Below are 17,099 nucleotides of genomic sequence, written 5' to 3' on the forward strand. Positions count from 1 at the left end.
CAAGGAGAGATTAATTAAAGATGACTAACTAAAAACGAACTAGGTTTCCCATTTTATCTGTGGATTAATCGTTAGAGAAGAGAAACATGATTTTGTATGACTCGGGGTAAAAATTCTACAATGAACCAGCTAAAAAGAGGACCATATGCATATCAGGTAAAATAACTACCCAATGTTAATCTCCCAGAACAAACTTGCTATCTAAATGTCCATGAATGTTTCACGTGTGTTTCGACCTGCCCTAAAATGTATATAATTGAGTGACAGTTGATTTAGTATTTGAACTTGTGTGTTATGATCACGTCTGGTGGGGATAGACAAAATCAACGTGCGCACAATGTCGTATGTGGACACATATGGACAGACGCAGAGATACTTTTTTTGACATGGTCAAAATCTCAAGCATAGATTGGTAACTTTTTTTCTAATTTCCCACGCCGAAACTAGAGCCCATGAATAACTTGGTGAAAAAGAATGGCACCGAGGGGCCTATCAGTGGCACTGTTATAAGAAGTCTCACTTAAACCATAATATCCACCACCCTATTTGACCTAGAGACTTTGAAACGTTGTGTAGGTGTCTCTCCTCATGCTGAATTATTTTTTTTCTTCCTCCATCTTGGACATTTTGGAAAACCTTTGTGAAAACGTATTCTCATGAACCATACGTTCAAATAACACCACCATGTTCATTATTTACGCCCGTGGTACATCTCTTAACATAGTTTCTGAAAATCTAAGGGATTGGTTAAGAGATGGCTGAGCTATTGATAAATCAGGAGATTAGACTTTACGTGTCTATTTAAATCCTTTGTAAATCCACTTCATAGTGGCCTATCAACTTGAAACTTTTTAGGGTAATCAAAGACATTACCATGATGAACCATGTTTCGTTTGGCATTGATATCTTAAAAAACCTTCTTCTAATGGACTATAAGTCAGAGTCACTTCACATTTGGTCTTAAGGGCTCATCACAATAGTCCCTAAAGAATTTCAGAAATGATGCTGATGCGTTCAAAGACGGCCATGTAAAAAATACTTCAAAAATCTTAACAACCATAGGACTAAATGACACCAAATTTGGAATGTAGGCCCATGGTACATGTCTTAACTTAGTTTGAGAAAATCTGATTTTACATGCCCATTTAAAACACTGTAAATCCACTCCACAGTGACTTACCAACTTTGAAACTTGTCATCTGTAAGATGTACCACGTTGAATTTGGTATAGATATCACAAAAACAAGGAAACTATTAACAACAAATGATTTGCACATTACACTAACATGCTGACCAAACCGGCTCCTAATAACCAATGAGTAGACTTCAGGATCGTGGACTTCAGGAAACAGCAGAGGGAGCACCCCCCTATCCACATCGATGGGACAGCAGTGGAGAAGATGGAAAGTTTAAAGTTCCTCGGCATACACATCACTGAAATGGTCCACCCACACAGACAGTGTGGAGAAGAAGTCGCAACAGCGCCTCTTCAACCTCAGGAGGCTGAAGAAATTTGGCTTGTCACCTAAAACCCTCACAAACTTTTACAGATGCACAATTGAGAGCATCCTGTCGGGTTGTATCCACCGCCTGGACAGCCTGCAACTGCAGGGCTCTCCAGAGGGTGGTCTGCACAATGCATCACTGAGTGCAAACTACCTGCCCTCCAGGGCACCAACAGCACCCGATGTCACAGGAAGGCCAAAAGGATCATCAAGGACAACAACCACCCGAGCCACTGCCTGTTCAACCCAGAAGGCGAGGTCAGTACAGGTGTATCAAAGCTGGGCCTGAGAGACTGACAAGCAGCTTCTATCTCAAGGCCACCAGACTGTTAAATAGCCATCACTAGCACAGAGAGGCTGATGCCTACATACACCGACTGAAATCATTGGCCACTTTAATAAATGGAACACTAGTCACTTTAATAATGTTTACATATCTTGCATTACTCATCTCATATGTATCAGCATCAGTATTCTATACTATCTACTGTATCTTAGTCTATGCCACTCTGACATTGCTTGTCCATACATTTATATATTCTTAATTCCATTACTTTACTTAGATTTGCGTGTATTAGGTATTTGTTGTGAAATTGTGAGATATTACTTGTTAGATATTGCTGCACTGTCGGAACTAGAAGCACAAGCATTTCGCTACACCCACATGTTTGATTTGATTTGAGCAGAAGGGAGAGCGCGTTAACCATCTAAAACTGAATCAAGTTCTGTGGACTTTATATGGCAGTTGGCAACCAACTTTAAGGTACATTACTGCCACCAACTGGACTGGAGTTTTTTTATTTTACCATTATGTTGACTGAGAACACATTCTCATTTACAGCAACAACCTGGGGAATAGTTACAGTGGAGAGGAGGGGGATGAATGAGCCAATTGTAAGCTGGGGATGATTAGGTGACCATGATGGTATGAGGGACAGCTTGGGAATTTAGCCAGAACACAGGGGTTAACACTCCTGCTTTAGACTCATGATTGTACATAAAGGAAGATAGTACCTACATGATAGAGTGCTTGGTATTGGTATTTTAATTAGGATCTGTTGCAAAAGCAGCAGCTACTGTTCCTGGGGTCCCCACAAAACATGACATAATACAGAACACTAATAGACAAGAACAGCTCAAGGACAGAACTACAGCAATTTAAAAATGGCACACATAGGATGCACATCAATACATAAACACAAACTATCTAGGTCAAGTAGGAGAGAGGCCATGTGCCGTGAGGTGTTGCTTTATCTGCCACTTGCTTTGCTATGCATCTGATCTTGTCTCCTTTCTGTCATCCTGTGAACCCCATTCATTGCTGCTCGCAGTAATCTTGTTGTTATTTATTTCCTTTGGTGTTTTTAAACATTGCTGTTTGTAGAATGTTTATTTGTCAAATTGTTGACAAAACAGTCCTGCTGCAGTATGAACCCAATTTACACTGAATAGAATGCACATTCCACAGATTTGACTATTTGAAATGAAGGTATTTTAAAGGCACTTAAATTAGTTTTACATGTTTAAATGCTATTTGAATAAATACTGTAAACTATGCTTGGCCTATCTTTATTCACTTATATTGCTGTACTATACATTAAAAAACTTTCACAAAATAATTGAGACATTTTGACCTAATGTCACACATTGGCATTTTGACACAATAATATATCACACATGTTTTATGGAATAAAGCCTTAGGTGTAATGTTAGATAGTTTACATAAGAGTAAATTATCACAATAATGTCACTGGTAGTTGTTGAATGCTGTCTATAAAGCAAGCATTATAATATACTGTATTATTTAATATGTCTAAGGGATTTCTGAATTGATTATAATGCCTATAATAATAACACGTAAAGGGTAAACATGCTATTTCAAGAGCCTGAAATGAGTTTTTTAATAAAAATGGTATTTTACCCCTTTCTCTCCCCAATTTCGATTTTGTCTCATCACTTCAACGTGCTTGGGAGACAAAAGTTGCATCCTCCGAAACATGACCCACCTAACCGTGCTTCTTAACACCCGCCCACTTACCCCGGAAGCCAGCCGCACCAATGTATTCCAGGAAACAAGATTCAACTGAAGACCGAGGCTAGCCTGCAGGCGCCCGGCACAGCACAATGAGTCAATAGAGCGCAACAAGCCATGTGAAGCCCCCCAGCCAAACCCTCCCATAACCCGGACAACGCTGGGACAATTGTGCGCTGCCCTATGGGACTCCCGACCATGGCCAGTTGTGATTTGGCCTGGGATCGAACCTGGGTCTGTTGTGATGCCTCTAGCACTGTGATGCAGTGCCTTAGACCGCTGCACCACTCGGGAGGTCCCCTGAAATGACTGTTCTAGTCAGTCCAGGGTCCATTTTGAGATGACAGAGCAGCCAACAATAAACCAGAGAGAAGAAAATAATGCAGTAAGAACTACAGAACTATAATCTAAAGGACACATATGTTCACTCTTTGCTGAATAGTAGAGCGAGTGGATGCCTGAAGTAAAGTGACAACTTCTGTCATCACTTGATGTGCCTTTGATCGAGGTGTTTATGTACCAGTCTGTGTAGTGTTGCGTATCTTTACGTAGCCTATTAGTCACAAGTAAGGTGTGAGGTGTGTGTCAAATGGAGTATGTCTGTGTATGTGTGCAGCGTGTGTGTGTGTGACTCTATAAACTCAGCAAAAAAAGAAATGTCCTCTCACTGTCAAATGCGTTTATTTTCAGCAAACTTAACATGTGTAAATATTTGTTTGAACATAACAAGATTCAACAACTGAGACATAAACTGAACAAGTTCCACAGACATGTGACTAACTGTGGAAAGGGGAGACTCTTACAATTTTTTTTCTCAGATTTGCTCTACGACTCCCCCAGCGGTCATGGGACTCAGTCTGAAGGTAACCCATAAAAATAAATGGACGTATGGAGGTAGTTTTGTGCCAACATAAATAGGGAGCTAAATATGTGTCCAAAAAGCAAAAATCTCATAAGCTTTCTTAAATCTCCTAGATATAAACTAAGAAAAAAAAGAAACATCCCTTTTTCAGGACCCTGTCTTTCAAAGATGATTCTAAAAAATCCAAATAACTTCACAGATCTTTATTGTAAAGGGTTTAAACACTGTTTCCCATGCTTGTTCAATGAACCATAAACAATTAATGAACATGCACTTGTGGAACGGTCGTTAAGACACTAACAGCTTACAGACGGTAGGCAATTAAGGTCACAGTTGTGAAAATTAAGGACACTAAAGAGGCCTTTCTACTGACTCTGAAAACACTAAAAGAAAGATGACCAGGGTCCCTGCTCGTCTGTGTGAACATGTCTTAGGCATGCTGCAAGGTGGCATGACTGCAGATGTGGCCAGGGCAATAAATTGCAATGTCCGTACTGTGAGACGGCTTAAACAGCACTACAGGGAGACAGGACGGACAGCTGATCTTCTGAACATCACCTGCGGGACAGGTACAGGATGGTAACAACAACTGCCCGAGTTACACCAGGAACGCACAATCCCTCCATCAGTGCTAAGACTGTCTGCAATAGGCTGAGAGAGGCTGAACTGAGGGCTTGTAGGCCTATTGAGGGCTTGTAGGCTTGTTGTAAGGCAGGTCCTCACCAGACATCACCGGCAACAACGTTGCCTATCGGCACAAACCCACCGTCACTGGACCAAACAGGACTGGCAAAAAGCAAAAAGTGCTCTTCACTGATGAGTCACGGTTTGTCTCACCAGGGGTGATGGTCGGATTCGCATTCATCGTCAAAGGAATGAGCGTTACACCGAGGCCTGTACTCTGGAGCTGGATCGATTTGGAGGTGGAGGATCCGTCATGGTCTGGGGCAGTGTGCCACAGCATCATCTGACTGAGCTTGTTGTCATTGCAGGCAATCTCAACGCTGTGCGTTACAGGGAAGACATCCTCCTCCCTCATGTGGTACCCTTCCTGCAGGCTCACCCTGACATGCATGACAATGCCACCAGCCATACTGCTCGTTCTGTGCATGATTTCTTGCAAGATAGGAATGTCAGTGTTCTGCCATGGCCTGTGAAGAGCCCGGATCTCAATCTCATTGAGCACATCTGGGACCTGTTGGATCGGAGGGTGAAGGCTAGGGCCATTCCCCCCCAGAAATGTCCGGGATCTTGCAGGTGCCTTGGTGGAAGAGTGGGGTAACATCTCACAGCAAGAACTGGCAAATCTGGTGCAGTCCATGAGGAGGAGATGCACGGCAGTACTTAATGCAGCTGATGGCCACACCAGATACTGACTGTTACTTTTGATGTGAAACGGCTTACTGACAAGCTGGGGAATCTGGAGACACGGAGGTCAGTTGAATGAATTTGTGGGCACACATTTTGTCAAAACAATCACCAATCAGTGTGGTATCCCCACTGTAAACCGAAGGCAGTGAGGCCAGTGAAGTTACTCTGTGTACACACTTATTGACATTGTGTTGGTTGTTGGCAAGCATTACTTGTGATTATACTGTAGTTATAAAAACAGATAAGTTATATTCAATTGTTTGTTTGTCATCTTTATTATATACATAGACTGAATCGATGCAGATGAACAAAGACATGATTGTGCAATGCTGGCCTCAGCTCAAACTCTTCACAACTGAGAGAGCTGGACCGGAGTGACAATGATGTTTAGGATTCAGGTGTGAAGCTGCTCTCTGTTGGACTGGGGAATACACCATGTGAACTGGAGACACGGAGGTCAGTGTTGGTGTATTTGTTTAACAACATCGCTCTCAGAAAAACAGATAAATATGTAGCTGCCAATCTCTCGTTCCACCACAGTGTCGTTAAAATCTTGATACTCTCTTTACAGATTGTTAGGCTGTCTGATTAACGTGGAAAGCTTCCGCTCTGAGGTCAAACCCCTCACACCTGAGAGAGCTGGATATTAGCCACAATTATCCTGGAGTCTCGGGAGTAAGACTGCTCTCTACTGGACTGGAGGATCCACGCTTGAAACTGGAGAAACACAAATATGTAATAATGTGGCAATAATGTAATTTAATGTTTGTTTTTTTTACAAGGAAGTTTTGTTAATGTCTTTTTAGCAACTAGAAAAATACATTTTGCTTTGGATTTTGTGCCTCACATTTTGCACAACTATTATGTCACGCAGATTGTCACTGATGTTCTGCTTTTCCTACAATGTGGACCATGGTGGAGAGGTCTGGTTGAAATCAGGGCTGAAGAATTGTGAGTATTGACTGATGTCACACATGCTGTTAGGAATTGAAAACTGGTCACACGCACGTGCACACACCCTATGATGATTCATGTAAATATTTTTGAGTGTAGTTCATTCAAGTTCACATACATTGCACGGGAGTAATTTAATCAATAAAGTGAATCAGAACACTAAAACAGTCGGAAAGCAGGGATCTTGTAATTGCTTTTCATTGTTGTATTACATTGCTGAACATGTATTTGTCTAGTAGTAATGTTTCTGTAAAGGTATTGTTTTGTAAACGCATGGTTTCGACTAGATATTATTGTATCCAAAGTTACAGATCTTAATTTGATCACTTGTCACTGAGAATTTTCCTGCTCTGCAGGAAATGAAGATGAGCTTTGTGATTCACTGAAAATCCGCACTCGGTTATGTTAACAGTATTCCACTTTTCATGTAGCCTCATTTTGACCAGCTAACAGCCTAACCAACGATCAAGCAACATTATGGACTAAACATAAAAATCCTGTTGCTGCAGGATTATTTTGTCACAGCAATACAGGTCAAATGTAAGATTCTACATCTATAATAAGTAACTAGAATGATACAGAGAAACGTGTTATCTAGAAGGTGCACACACTACGTCTGTTCTCTCAAGGTCTCACTCAGCAGCATAGCCAAGGGAATCTCATTTACTGTACAATTTAAAAACTCTAAAATGCTGTTTGGAGAACAGAGAAAAACGAAAGAAAATGCCCATAGACATGAATTATCACTGCAATATCAAATCAAATTTTATTTGTCACATGCGTCGAATACAACAGGTTTACCGTGAAATGCTTACTTACCCAACAATGCAGTTTAAAGAAAAATAAGAGTTAAATAAAAAATAAATAAAAGTTGCAAACAATTAAAGAGCAGCAGTAAAATAACAGTAGCGAGGCTATATACAGAGGGTACCGGTACTGTCACGAACCTCGCTGAAGAGGGTGCCTCTTCCTGTTCGGGCGGGGCTCGGCGGTCGTCGTCACCGGCCTATTAGCTGCCATCGATTCTTTTTCCGTTTGTGGTTGTTATTGGTTTATTGGGTACACCTGTTTTGTATTAGGGTTTGTTTGTAGGGTATTTAAGGGCACTAGGCCTGCTGGGTATTTTGTGCGGGCTTGTTTATTGTTACTCTGTGTTTGATGGTGTATTGCTTTTCGTGTTCTTTATTTATCCGGTCTATTTTGTCCTGTTGTTTTTGGACTGGCAACTTATACGCCTTGTGTGTTGGCGTCATTCATTTTGGTTGCACCGGTGAATAAATGTTTGATAAACGACAGAACACTGCTCTCTGCGCCTGATTCCACCCACCACTCATAGTTTTTCGTAACAGGTACAGAGTCGATGTGCGGGGCCACAGGTTAATTGAGGTAATATGTACATGCAGGGAGAGTTAGTGACTATGCATAGATAATAAACAGAGAGTAGCAGCAGCATAACAGAGGGGGGGGGGTGGAAATAGTCTGGGTAGCAATTTGATTAGCTGATTAGGAGTCTTATGGCTTGGGGGTCAAAGTTGTTAAGAAGCCTTTTGGACCTAGACTAGGCGCTCCGGTACCGCTTGCCGTGCGGTAGCAGAGAGAACAGTCTATGACTTGGGTGGCTGGAGTCTTTGACAATTTTTAAGGCCTTCCTCTGACACCGCCTGGTGTAGAGGTCCTGGATGGCAGGAAGCTTGGCTCCAGTGATGTACTGGGCCGTACGCACTACCCTCTGTAGTGCCTTGAGGTCGGAGCTCGAGCAGTTGCCATACCAGGCAGTGATGCAACCAGTCAGGATGCTCTCGATGGTGCAGCTGTAGAACTTTTTGGGGATCTGAGGATCCATGCCAAGTCTTTTCAGTCTCCTGAGGGGGAATAGGCTTTGTCGTACCCTCTTCACGACTGTCTTGGTGTGTTCGGACCATGAAATTACCAGGGCAACTAAGGAGTGGCTCCGTAAGAAGCATCTCAAGGTCCTGGAGTGGCATAGCCAGTCTCCAGACCTGAACCAAATAGAAAATCTTTGGAGGGAGCTGAAAGTCCGTATTGCCCAGTGACAGCCCCGAAACCTGAAGGATCTGGAGAAGGTCTGTATGGAGGAGTGGGCAAAAATCCCTGCTGCAGTGTGTGCAAACTTGGTCAAGAACTACAGGAAACGTATGATCTCTGTAATTGCAAACAAAGGTTTCTGTACCAAATATTAAGTTCTGCTTTTCTGATGTATCAAATACTTATGTCACGCAATAAAATGAAAATGAATTACTTAAAAATCATACAAATGTGATTTTCTGGAGTTTTGTTTTAGATTCTGTCTCTCACAGTTGAAGTGTACCTATGATAAAAATTACAGACCTCTATATGCTTTGTAAGTAGGAAAACCTGCAAAATCGGCAGTGTATCAAATACTTGTTCTCCCCACAGTATATCATGTGTTGACAGATGTATCTACTGTAAATCACGTCCAGATATGCTACTTATTTTACTTTTTTAACATGCACAGAAATAAACCACATCCATGTTCTCCTTTTGGTAGGTATTTTCATTATTAAACATGCAATTAAAAATGTATATATTTCACCTTTATTTAACCAGGTAGGCCAGTTAAGAACAAGTTATAATTTACAAATGCGACCGGGCAAAGATAAAGCAAAGCAGTGCGACAAAAACAACACAGAGTTAGACATGGGATAGACAAACATACAATCAATAACACAATAGAAAAATCTATATACAGTGTGTGCAAATTAGGGAGGTAAGGCAAATAAATAGGCCATAGTGGCAAAATAATTACAATTTTGCATTAACACTGGAGTGATAGATGTGCAGACGATGATGTGCAAGTAGAGATATTGGGGTGCGAAAGAGAAAAAATAAATAACAATATGGAGATGAGGTAGTTGGGTGGGCTATTTACAGATGGTAAATGGTGACCACTGTTATGGTGACCAGTGAGCTGAGATAAGGCGGGGCTTTACCTAGCAAAGACTTATAGATGACCTGGAGCCAGTGGGTTTGGCGACGAATATGAAGCGAGGGCCAGCCAACGAGAGCATACAGGTCGCAGTGGTGGGTGGTATATGGGGCTTTGGTGACAAAATGGATGGCACTGTGAAATACTACATCTAATTTACTGCGTAGTGTTGGAGGCTAAGTCAAGGATCAGTAGGATAGTCAGTTTTACAAGGGTATGTTTAGCAGCATGAGTGAAAGCGTTTTTAATGCGAAATAGGAAGCCGATTCTAGATTTAATTTTGGATTGGAGATGTATTATTTATTTTATTTTACCTTTATTTAACCAGGTAGGCAAGTTGAGAACAAGTTCTCATTTACAACTGCGACCTGGCCAAGATAAGCAAAGCAGTTCGACACATACAACAACACAGAGTTACACATGGAGTAAAACAAACATACAGTCAATAATACAGTACAAAAACAAGTCCATATACAATGTGAGCAAATGAGGTGAGATAAGGAAGTAAAGGCAATAAAAAGGCCACGGTGGCGAAGTAAATACAATATAGCAATTAAAAACACTGGAATTGTAGATTTGCAGTAGGTGAATGTGCAAAGTAGAAATACTGGGGAGCAAAATAAATACAGTAGGGGATGAGGTAAATGTTTGGGCTATTTATAGATGGGCTATGTACAGGTACAGGAGATGCTTAATGTGAGTCTGGAAGGAGAGTTTACAGTCTAACCAGACACCTTGGTATTTGTAGTTGTCCACATATTCTAAGTCGGAAATTTCCAGAGTAGTGATGCTAGTCGGGCTGACAGGTGCGGGCAGCGATCGGTTGAAAAGCATGCATTTAGTTTTACTAGCATTTAAGAGCAATTGAAGGCCACGGAAGGAGTGTTGTATGGCATTGAAGCTCGTCTGGAGGTTAGTTAACACAGTGTCCAAAGAAGGGCCAGAAGTATACAGAATGGTGTCGTCTGCGTAGAGGTGGATCAGAGAATCGCCAGCAGCAAGAGCGACATCATTGATATATACAGAGAAAAGAGTCGGCCCGAGAATTGAACCCTGCGCCATAGAGAATTCCAGAGGTCCAGACAACAGGCCCTCCGATTTCACACACTGAACTCTATCTGACAAGTAGTTGGTGAACCAGGTGAGGCAGTCATTTGAGAAAGCAAGACTGTTGAGTCTGCCGACAAGAATGCGGTGATTGACAGAGTCGGAAGCCTTGGCCTTTTATCAATGGTGGTTATGATATCTTTTAGGACCTTGAGCGTGGCTGAGGTGCACCCACCCATTATCAGCTCGGAAACCAGACTGTATAGCGGAGAAGGTACGGTGGGATTCGAAATGGTCGGTGATCTTTTTGTTAACTTGGCTTTCGAAGACTTTAGAAAGGCAGGGCAGGATGGATATAGGTCTATAACAGTTTGGGTCTAGAGTGTCTCCCCTTTGAAGAGGGGGATGACCTCGGCAGCTTCCCAGTCTTTAGGGATCTCAGACAATACGAAAGAGAGATTGAACAGGCTAGTAATAGGAGTTGAAACAATTGCAGCTGATAATTTTAGAAAGAGAGCGTCCAGATTGTCTAACCCAGCTGATTTGTAGGGGTCCAGATTTTGCAGCTCTTTCAGAACATCAGCTATCTGGATTTGGGTGAAGGAGAAATGGGCGAGGCTTGGGGATAGCCAGTCTAGATTCAAATCCCCTCAGAGGACAGAAAAATTCAGAGGACAGAAAAGGTGTTAAACACTCAGATATAGCACCAATAGCATGCGACATGGCAGCATGGGGGTGGTAAATCCCAGCAACAAATACATGTGTATTCTGGTTTATGGACATATCTACAACCAGGATGTCACATCCTGACCTTAGTTCCTTTTTTATGTCTCTGTTGTAGTTTGGTCAGGGCGTGGGCGTTGGGGTGGGCATTCTATGTTGTGTATTCTAGGTTTTGTATTTCTGTGTTTGGCCTGGTATGGTCCAGATTTTGCAGCTCTTTCAGAGCATCAGCTAACTGGATTTGGGTGAAGGAGAAGCGGGGGGGGGGGGGGGGGTAGGCTTCGGCAAGTTGTTGTGGGGGGTGCAGAGCTGTTGGCTGGGGTAAGTGTAGCCAAAACGCTTACTGAAATTCATGATTATCGTGGATTTATCAGCGGTGACAGTATTTCCTAGCCTCAGTGCAGTGGGTAGCTGGGAGGAGCTGCTCTTTTTCGCCAAGGACTTTACAGTGTCCCAAAACTTTTTTGCATTTGGCATACAGGATGCAAATTTCTGTTTGCAAAAGCTAGCCAGTTCTTTCCTAACTGACTGTGTATATTGGTTCCTAACTTCCCTGAAAAGTTATGTATCGCGGGGGTTATTAGATGTTAATGCAGTACACCACATTTTGTTTTGTGCTGGTCAAGGGCAGTCAAGTCTGGAGTGAACCAATCTGTTATTAGTTCTGCATTTTTTGAATGGGACATGCTTATTTAAGATGGTGAGGATAGCACTTTTAGAGAGCAACCAGGCATCCTCTACTGACGGGATGAGGTCAATATCCTTCCAGGATACCCGGGCCAGGTCGATTAGAAAGGCCTGCTCTCTGAAGTGTTTTAGGGAGCGTTTGACAGTGATGAGGGGTGGTCGTTTGACCGCGGGCCCATTACGGACGCAGGCAATGAGGCAGTGATTGCTGAGATCCTGTTTGAAGACAATAGAGGTGTATTTAGAGGGCAGGTTGGTCAGGATGATATCTATGAGGGTGCCCGTGTTTACAGATTTGGGGATGTACCTGGTAGGTTCCTTGATAATTTGTGTAATATTGAGGGCATCTAGCTTAGATTGTAGGACGGCCGGGGTGTTAAGCATATCCCAGTTTAGGTCACCTAACAGTACAAATTCTGAAGATAAATGGGGGGCAATCAATTTGCATTTGGAATCCAGGTCACAACTGGGGGCTGAGGGGGGTCTAGCAAGCGGCAACAGTGAGAGACTTATTTCTGGAAAGGTGGATTTTTAGAAGTAGAAGCTCGAACTGTTTGGGCACAGACCTGGATATCATGACAGAACTCTGCAGACTATCTCTGCAGTAGATTGTGACCCCGCCCCCTTTGGATTACTCTATACCTGTGTCCTGCGCCTGACTCCGCTTTCACTCTGCACCCAATCGCTGACAAGTACAAACATCTTCTGAGCATGACTCCTAATCTTTGGAATGTTTTGTTCATCGGGGGATGCATAGAACCTCGTCAGTGACATTGTTTTGAATAGTTCTCCAATCACTGCATCAGACTGAAGATCGATAAGCTCAAGTTGCAGGTCAGCGTGAGCGTTATCCACATTGAAGGTGAAAGGGGAGGAAACCAACAGCATGTCATTTTCCAACACTTTGAAATCCTCAAAACTTTGAGAAAACTCACCGTTCAAAGCACGCAGCAGCGATGTATACTTCTCCCGCTGGTCATCTGATAGGGAACAGACTAGTAGTGTCGGAAGGTGGGTGAGATTGTTGTCATCTGATAGGGAACAGACTAGTAGTGTCGGAAGGTGGGTGAGATTGTTGTCATCTGATAGGGAACAGACTAGTAGTGTCGGAAGGTGGGTGAGATTGTTGTCATCTGATAGGGAACAGACTAGTAGTGTAGGAAGGTGGGTGAGATTGTTGTCATCTGATAGGGAACAGACTAGTAGTGTAGGAAGGTGGGTGAGATTGTTGTCATCTGATAGGGAACAGACTAGTAGTGTCGGAAGGTGGGTGAGATTGTTGTCATCTGATAGGGAACAGACTAGTAGTGTCGGAAGGTGGGTGAGATTGTTGTCATCTGATAGGGAACAGACTAGTAGTGTCGGAAGGTGGGTGAGATTGTTGTCATCTGATAGGGAACAGACTAGTAGTGTCGGAAGGTGGGTGAGATTGTTGTCATCTGATAGGGAACAGACTAGTAGTGTCGGAAGGTGGGTGAGATTGTTGTCATCTGATAGGGAACAGACTAGTAGTGTCGGAAGGTGGGTGAGATTGTTGTCATCTGATAGGGAACAGACTAGTAGTGTCGGAAGGTGGGTGAGATTGTTGTCATCTGATAGGGAACAGACTAGTAGTGTAGGAAGGTGGGTGAGATTGTTGTCATCTGATAGGGAACAGACTAGTAGTGTAGGAAGGTGGGTGAGATTGTTGTCATCTGATAGGGAACAGACTAGTAGTGTCGGAAGGTGGGTGAGATTGTTGTCATCTGATAGGGAACAGACTAGTAGTGTCGGAAGGTGGGTGAGATTGTTGTCATCTGATAGGGAACAGACTAGTAGTGTCGGAAGGTGGGTGAGATTGTTGTCATCTGATAGGGAACAGACTAGTAGTGTCGGAAGGTGGGTGAGATTGTTGTCATCTGATAGGGAACAGACTAGCAGTGTCGGAAGGTGGGTGAGATTGTTGTCATCTGATAGGGAACAGACTAGTAGTGTCGGAAGGTGGGTGAGATTGTTGTCATCTGATAGGGAACAGACTAGTAGTGTCGGAAGGTGGGTGAGATTGTTGTCATCTGATAGGGAACAGACTAGTAGTGTCGGAAGGTGGGTGAGATTGTTAGCTTCTACTTGGCAGGTCAGGAGGAGTAATTTTCCCTTGAAGGCTTTGACAAGGCTGTACATCTGATGTGCAAAAAGGCCCTTCCCTTGTAGTTTGGAATTCAGTTCATTCATGAGGGCCATGATGTCCACGGTGAAGGCAAAATCAGCCAACCATTCTTTATCTTGCAGTTGAGGAAAATTTACATATTTTTTCCCGGTAAATCTTGGTGACCGGGTTCCTGCCATTCAACCCTACTCTGCTTTCTAACACATAGCTTCTACTAAGCTATATGGAATTGTTTCACCAACGTTCATTTAGATATTTGATTTGGAATTATAAGACCCCTTGAAGTATCTTGCTGCTATTAGCCTTTACAAACGCATTGAATAACCTATTCACTACATTATTTTATTTGTTTACCTATTCACTACATGGAACAACTGATTGTTCTCCCCAAAAATCTAAAGGAAGTATGTTCTGAAGTTTCTGTCCTATATCTGAGAGTTATAAGAAAGATCAGAAAATATTAGCACATATATATATATATATATATGTCTTAAATAAATGATGGACTGTCGTTTCTCTTTGTTCATTTGAGCTGTTCTTACCATAATATGGACTTGGTATTTTACCAAATAGGGCTATCTTCTGTATACCACCCCTCACAACACAACTGATTGGCTCAAACGCATTAAGAAGGAAAGAAATTCCACAAATGAACTTTTAACAAGGTACACCTGTTAATTGAAATGCATTCCAGGTGACTACCTCATAAAGCTGGTTGAGATAATGCCGAAAGTGTGCAAAGCTGTCATCAAGGCAAATGCTGGCTACTTTGAATCTCAAAAGTAAAATATATTTTGATTTGTTTAACACTTTTTTGGTTACTACATAATTCCATGGGTTATATCAGTCATTCATTTTCGTTCAACTGGTACCGGGGAAGAGTCTTGTGAGGCATGTTGGCATCCTAGAGAAAAACAACCGTCATATACGTGTTCGTGAGAGTTTCAACTTTCCACAGCGGTCATACTGTACAGGGTATTAGTGTGCAGCCCAAATAGTTCAGACAGAAGTTGGCTGATCGGCTATGCCGACTTCAGACCTGTCTCAAAAGGAGAACCCCATCGTGTTCGTGAGAGTCTCATCTGTAGAAGGGTCATACTAGTTTTGTAGGCCAAACCGTTCACATGCTAAGTCCGATTTTTGGCATGTTTCATGGTCTGACAAACACTGCTTTAGCTCCGTCCCTCTGTCACCGAAGATGCGGAAGTGTGACATCGGCGGATGCAGTGGATTGAGACGGATCCGATGCCAAAAAAACAGATATCAAGAATCATGCCAGGGGTTATTGTAAAGTGTGTAGGGAAAGGAAATGTATGGCGTTAGAGTCATCCATTTTCATTTCAGTAAGCTCAGATTTCCTCCATCTACCTTTATATGATCTTTTTAACGTTAGTCAAAACAAGTGCCGTGCTGATATTGAAGCAATCGCATCTTGCATAAGATGACTCCTACCGATTTAAAATACCCTGTGCGTGCAAATTCCATTGTCAGGAGAAACAAAGACACATGATTTCTAGAAACAAGCACTTTTTTATTATTACACATTCAGTAACAAACAAACAGCCCCAATGGTGTAAGAAAGGACATGCCTGGTATCATTTGTACACACAGACTTATGTACAATGATGTGCTATAGCACAGGAAATGATGTTTTTTTGAAGAAAGCATAGGCTACTGTATTGAACTATAAGCATTTTTACCACCCAGTTTTAGGTAGAAATCGTATTACTGTATCTTGCCAACATGAAGCGAGGCTGATACACCAATTTGCTCAGTAGTAGGTTTGAAGCGTTGTACAGTGGAGCATACTATCAGCCTTGTGTTTGGTTCGATATATACATATGGTTGTTTATGAGTTGACGTTTCAATGCCATTTACGATCAGCGTAATACTTTAAGTGATTGATGAAAAAGACCATTCTTCACAATTCATGAAGAAAAAATGCTGAGAGTCTTACATACTTGTGCATCATACCCACAGGAATGCTTAGCGTGCTTCCCAAATGGCAGCCTATTGCCTATAGTGCACTACGTTTGACCAGTGCTATGGGCCCTGGTCAAAAGCAGAGCATTACGTAGGGAATAGGGTGCCATTTAGGATACACCCTTAGAGCCTGTTGATGTACACAGCATGTGTGACTGCACGTCACAGAATGCCACTTGTCAATGATAAGCATGATGCTCTGTGGCCGCTGTAACAAAAAGTTAGAAACAAATATCGTTTCATAAGAAGAATAAATAAACAAAGACTTCAAATCAAGTTACCAGTTCTAATACCTAAATAAAAAATAAATACAATAAAGCCTGTGTTTTCAAATCCTGTACTGTTGGGACTAGGCTATCCTACATTAAGTGCTCAAATCAGTGTTCTAGACCCGTCAGTGCTCATTGCACAAGCAAACAATCCTATTGAGTAAATGGCAGACAATAAGCACTAGAAATGAATTACCCCCCCCCCCATCAAAATGTGAAGACTTCAGATTTATTGTAAACGATTTGGGTCTGAGAACAGAAATATACAACACTTATGTGCACTGCCGATTTGGATCGAAGTTTGCAGCAGGTCCTTCCAGAAGTAGTTTTGAACATTCAATTACAACTGAACTTGAGTCTTATGAGTGGTCTCTTAAATGAACATGAGTGAACCAACAAAACACATTTGAAATGATCATGGAGGTGACAGATATGTACTGACACAAAAATGCAGTATAATGTGATGTGATATATTCTTTCATTCATACCCCAAATCTCACAATTGGAAAAATAGGCATTATACTATATCTACACATTATGCACACTTGATGC

At 42.1% G+C, this 17,099-nt stretch overlaps 1 long non-coding RNA gene across 1 annotated transcript; it reads left to right on the forward strand.

The window, feature by feature from the left end:
• The first annotated feature begins 3,453 nt into the window (after nucleotides 1–3,453).
• On the forward strand, nucleotides 3,454–8,178 carry LOC115115290 (uncharacterized). The gene is made up of 3 exons (XR_003861347.2): nucleotides 3,454–6,226; nucleotides 6,342–6,505; nucleotides 6,645–8,178. It is a non-coding gene; the product is annotated as an uncharacterized LOC115115290 (long non-coding RNA).
• The last annotated feature ends 8,921 nt before the right edge of the window (nucleotides 8,179–17,099 follow it).

Source organism: Oncorhynchus nerka, linkage group LG3, assembly GCF_034236695.1.
Source record: "Oncorhynchus nerka isolate Pitt River linkage group LG3, Oner_Uvic_2.0, whole genome shotgun sequence".
Taxonomy (NCBI): Eukaryota; Metazoa; Chordata; class Actinopteri; order Salmoniformes; family Salmonidae; genus Oncorhynchus; species Oncorhynchus nerka.